This window comes from Pongo pygmaeus, chromosome 1 (genome assembly GCF_028885625.2).
Source record: "Pongo pygmaeus isolate AG05252 chromosome 1, NHGRI_mPonPyg2-v2.0_pri, whole genome shotgun sequence".
Lineage (NCBI taxonomy): Eukaryota > Metazoa > Chordata > Mammalia > Primates > Hominidae > Pongo > Pongo pygmaeus.
Genome location: NC_072373.2, coordinates 198,412,196 through 198,418,195, shown reverse-complemented (window position 1 = coordinate 198,418,195; position 6,000 = coordinate 198,412,196).

Here is a 6,000-nt window from a genome sequence, read left to right as displayed (position 1 = left end):
AGTCAGCCCTGTGGCCCCTTCATCATCTTTCCTCTGGGGCAGGTAGTAAAGGCACTGACTGGGCTGTTCCAAGGATGGGAATTGTTCAGGGGGGAATTTATTTGGCTTCAATAAATTTCCTTATTTCCTTCCTTCTCTTCTTCTCTTTTTCTTTTCTTTCTTTTCTTTTTTTTTTTTTTAACAGGGTCTTGCTCTGTCACCCAGGCTGGAGTGCAATGGTGTAATCATAGCTCATTGCAGCCTCGACCTCCCTGGGCTCAGGTGATCCTCTCACCTCAGCCTCCCAAGTAGCAGGGACTGCAGGTGCACACCATCATGCCCAGCTTTTTTTTTTTTTTTTTTCCCCATAGAGACAAGGTCTCGCCATGTTGCCCAAGCTGGCCTTAGAACTCCTGGACTTAAGTGATCCTCCCACTTCAGCCTCCCAAAGTGTTGGGATTACAGGCGTGAGCCACTGGCCTCAATTAATTTCTTATATGAGAAAGGGATGTGCCTCTTCCTCAGAATCCTGAAGATTCTCTCCCTTTCCTCTTGCAACCTATAAGGTCCTCCTGGGACCTCCTTCTAGTGCCTTTTTCCAGAAAAATATATTCTGGAGTGGCCCCCCACCCGCACCCAAACACATACTTCATCTTTCTGTCCCCTCCCAGCCCCTTCAGTCCCCTTCTCTCTTTTTTTTTGAGACAGAGTCTCGCTCTGTCACCCAGGCTGGAGTGCAATGGCGTGATCTCAGCTCACTGCAACCTCCGCCTCCCAGGTTCAAGTGATTCTCCAGCCTCAGCTTCCCAAGTAGCTGGGATTACAGGTGCCTGCCACCACGCTCAGCCAGTTTTTGTATTTTTAGTAGAGACGGGGTTTCACCATGCTGGCCTGGCTGGTCTCGAACTCCTGACCTCAGGCTATCTGCCTGCCTCAGCCTTCCAAAGTGCTGGGATTACAGGCATAAGCCACTGCACCAGGCCTAAACTCCCCTTCTCTTCTGCTTGTTCAGGGAGGTCTCATATCCCTAGCGACCCTTCCCCAGTGCCTCACCTCTCACCACTGTTGCATCGGGGAATACACATACTTTTGGGGGGACACATTCAAGCCATAGCACTCCAGTTGGCCTGCTGAGCTTCAACTCGACTGGCTTCTCAGTTCCTCTGAGTGCTGAGCTCTGTCCTGCCTCAGGGCCTTTGAACATGCTGTTTCCTCTGCCCAGCATTCCTCTCTACTTGCTGAATTTCTACTGTTCTCTTTTTTTTTTTTTTTTTTGAGAAGGCGTCTCACTCTGTCACCCAGGCTAGAGTGCAGTGGCACAATCTCGGCTCACTGCAACCTCTGCCTCCCGAGTTCAAGCAATTCTCCTGCCTCAACCTCCCGAATAGCTGGGATTACAGGTGCCCGCCACTATGCCCAGCTAATTTTTGTATTTTTAGTAGAGACAGGGTTTCACCATGTTGGCCAGGCTGGTCTCGAACTTCTGACCTCAAATGATCTGCCTGCCTCGGCCTCCCAAAGTGCTGGGATTACAGGTGTGAGCCACTGCGCCCGGCCTACTCTTCTTTTAAAACCCAGATCAAGCCACTCCCGAGGAGCTTTCCAGAGTCCCCAGGAGGAAGGACTGGCTCTTCCCACCATAGACTCCATCGCTCTGGGCTTTGGGCTCGGCACCTCTCACAGCTTACTTACGTCCTCCACTGCCCAAGCCAGGAACCTGGACTGATCTCAGCTCATTGCTCCTCTCCATGCCCATCGCCCTGCGGAAGACCCTTCATTCACCTGGGCTGGGCTATGTCATCAGCTTCTCCCTGACCTCTCTGCCAACCAGTCCTGCCCCTCCAGACATTCTCCACTGTCTCAGGGTCACTTTCTAATAGAGGGTGCTCAGCAGCTATTTGTTGACAGACAAAGTAAGCGAGGGGAGGAATGAACGAAGGCGTGACAAGTGTAAAAACAAATGTGCTCCCCTTGGATTTTAACCTTTCAGTGGTTCCCTATTGCTCTCGGGACCAAGCCCGAGCCTTACATTGAAGGTATTTGCTATCTGAGCCCCACAACACACTCTGGGCTTCTGGCCAAGCCATAACCTTGCTCTCCTTCCTGCCTTTGCAGTCAGTCCCCTCTGCCTGGCTGTCTTTCCCTGCTATTGCAGTAATCGAGGCCAGAGATGATGGGGCCTGAACTCAAGGCGGAAGGGAGAGTTGGCCAGCACCCACGTGTCTTGAGCTCAGGGTTCTCCCTGCTCTCAGTGCTGGGGCTTAAGAGGGTAGCCTTGGAGTTGAAGTTCCAGATGCCTGTTAGAGTCCCCATGGAGACATCAGGCTGGCAGTTAATGGATATATGAATCTGGACAACAGAGGAGAAGCCCCATCTCAGGTAATAGTTCAGGGGTGATCCCAAATTTGAAGCCAAAGGGCTCAACGGGATCCACTAGAGAGAAAGAGTGGCTCAAGAAGGGAAGGCAGAGCCAGGTTGGGTGAGGTGGCTCACGCCTGTAATCCCAGCCCTTTGGGAGGCTGAGGTGGGAGGATTGCTTGAGCCCAGGAGTTCGAGACCAGCCTGGGCAACGTAGTGAGACCCCCCCATCTCTAAAAGAAAAAAAAAAAAGAAGGCAGAAGACATTTAGACTTCCATCAGGGGATCAGCTGATGGCCAGTGAGCCAGGAGCAGGGGTGTCCTCAAGGCTGGGGGAAGAAACAGCTTCCGGAAGGAGTGAGTGATCCACCATGTTAAATGCCACTGAAAGGCAGAGAAAAGGAGAGGGAAAGGAGCACGGGGGATGTTCAGGAGCAGCAGCCGCAGGACTCAGGGAAGGACTCAACGTGGGAGTGGGGAGGTCGGAGGGCTGAGAGGGACCGAAGGTCTGGCTTGGGAAAATGGGCAGAAGGGCGTGCCAAGCGCCACGGAGGAAGCCTGGGGAAGAGCAGCGGTGTGTGCATGGAAAAAGAGGGGTCGGTTTGGGCCAGGCTAAACCGAGGTGGCTTTGAGATGTCATTAGACCTATGGCCTGGAGAGAAATCTGTGTTGGAGAGAGAGAAAAAATGAGACCACCAACCACCCTCTCTCTCTCTTTTCTCTCTCCTATATCTATGAGCTCATCTATATGCTACTCTGAAGTCTCTATCTCCAGCCTAGATCTCTGTCCAGAACTCCCGGTGACCTTGGAGGTCACCCTGGATGTCCCATAGGGACCTGTAAAACAGACAAACAGGCCCCAGTGGACACAGATCAGAGAGGACAGAGTTAGAGGCAGGAAACCCAGGGAAAAGGCCACTGGACTCGTCTAGACAAAGGCAATGGTGGCCTGAACTAGGCGAGGGAAGAGGGTAGAGGAGGAGAGGATGAAGTCTAGAGACATTCCAGGAGCAGAGAGCCCCAGAGATGGGGACTAGGTTCTGCGTGAAGGGAGAGGGGCTGGAGGAGGGAGGGACATGGCTGCTGCTCTGGAGAGCTGGGTATGGGGCTGCCCTGAGCTGGCCTCATTTGAGGCGGAGCCCACCTGGCTGCCAGTCTCACCTGTTTCTTTGACTGAGAGCCCCGCAAAGGGCAGGGGTTTGGTCATAGGGTTTTCTTGTTTCTTTTGTTTTGTTTTGACAGAGTTTTGCTCTTGTTGCCCAGGCTGGAGTGCAGTGGTGTGATCTCGGCTCACTGCAACCTCCGCCTCCCGGGTTCAAGTGATTCTGCCTCAGCCTCCCAAGTAGCTGGGATTACAGGTGCCCGACACCACTAGTTTTTGTATTTTTAGTAAAGACAGGGTTTTGCCATGTTGGCCAGACTGGTCTTAAACTCCTGACCTCAGGCGATCTGCCTGCCTCGGCCTCGCAAAGTGCTGGGATTATAGGCATCAGCCACCGTGCCCGGCCCATAGAGAGGTCTTATGTGGGTGACGGAGGGGAGCTCCTGTTTAGCAGTGAGTGGATGAGTCAGGGCAGCTCTTTCCTCTAGCCATCAGCAACCTCTGCCAGACCTTTGCATGGAGGCTTGGGGGAAGCCCCTCCAGGCCACAGTCCTGGACAGGACCTGGGAGAGTGGGTAAGAGAGGGTGCAAGGACAGGTGCCTGAGGCCTCGGACCTAGCTGGGGGCCAGGGACCAATCGCCAGACCGCACCCCTCCCCTGCTTTATTTATTTATTTATTTATTATTTTTTGAGACAGAGTCTCGCTCTGTCGCCCAGCCTGGAATGCAGTGGCGTGATCTTGGCTCACTACAGCCTCCACCTCCTGGGTTCAAGTGATTCTCCTGCCTCGGCCTCCCGAGTAGCTGGAATTACAGGTGCACGCCACCACGCCCAGCTATTTTGTATTTTTAGTAGAGACGGGGTTTCACCGTGTTGGCCAGGCTGGTCTTGAACTCCTGACCTCAAGAGATCCACCCACCTTGGCCTCTCAAAGTACTGGGATTACAGGCGTGAGCCACCGCACCCAGCCCCTCCCCTGCTTTAAACCCGTTCATGGCTCCCTGTTTCTGCCTGGATAACCCCTTGTACTGGCTTTCAAGGTCTCTGAAGCTATGCCCTGGCTGGCCTCATTTTAGGGAGAGCCTGCTTGGCTGCCAGTCTCACAAATCCCCAAACCTTTCTCCACGCTGTGCCCTCTGCCTGGAATACGGCTTCCTGGGCATGCCCACCCCAGTACCCGCCCACCTGTCAAGATTCAGCTCCAGGGACCCCTCCAGAAGACTTTCCTGACCCAACAGATGACCCACTGTGCTCCAAACTAATGTCACCCTCCTGTGACACTGTACTCAGCTGGTGCATGTCTCCTCCTTCTGTGGCACTTTGAGAGTCAGGAGAGTAGAACCAGGCCTTTTTCATCCAGTATCCCCCCAAGGAGCTCATGGGTGGGGTGGGCCTGGTGGGAAGGTCAAGGGGTGATGGCAGAAGCTCTTCCAGCCCTGTAGGTTTGGTCAACTCAGTGTGTGTCAATGGGAAAAACCGAGCTCATCCCCTCAAAGCAGAGATAGCCAGAGTGAGGCCACAGCGATTTTATTTGGAGAATGAAGGGCAGAACCACAGAGATCTCAGGAGGGAGGGCAAAGGTAACTCATCGTCATCCACAGAGAGGGGACTCAGGATCACACTGCACATCCAGGCCATCTTCCCTCTCAGCCCAGCCTTGGCACAAGTCGGCCCCAGGATCATCATGTGATACAGCCTGAAGCCCGTCTCCCCAAGTCCCTGGAAAATAGACATCTGTGACACTCCTCCCGAATCCCAGGGCACAGGGAGCATGGCTGAGCACGCCAGACTGCCTGGGCTCAAATTCTGTCCTGCCATGAACTGCCTGGGTGTCTTTGGACAAGTCATTTGACAGCTCTGAGCCTCCACCTTCTCATCTGAGGACAAGGGGAATAATGAGGGTACCCACCTCATGGGGATGTGATAAGGCTTAAAGAAGAAAATGCATGCAAAGTTTTAGCACAGTACCTGGCAGTGAATAAATGTGCAATAATATTAATTATTACTATTTTATCAAGAGGCCTGGATTCTGGTCCCAGTTCTGCCACTGTTTTCCCTCCCTGGGCCTGCTTGAGTTTCCTTCTATAAAGTAGGTGTTAATTGATTAAATGAGATAATGGATGCCAAAGAAGCTTCTGAGATGAGTGATTATTTCTGCCCTTTGAAGTTCACTTCCCCGAGGCTGCAGGGTGTTGTCACCCCCACTCTGTCAGGTCTTTACTGGGCTTTCTGTCTAGGCAGGACCCATTGCTGAAGGGCCAGCCCATCTCCTCCCTTCTGCCCACAAGGCAGAATGAGAGGAAAAGGCTGGGGTTGCCTCAGTGGGGACTGTGGTTAGACAGGACGAAGAACTTCCTTCCGGACTGCAGGATGCTGCCCTGGGAAGGAGCCAGAGGTCGTGGGACTGATGCCGTTGGGGGGAGGAGTTGCTTCCAGAGGAACGGCCAGGCCCAGCCAGTTAAGCCAGAGTTAGCCAGTGGGGTGAATCTGCTGGGCAGTGACCTCACTTCCAGAGACCCTGATGGGGCCCTGTTTAAACTGGCCCCAGGGCTCCCAGGAT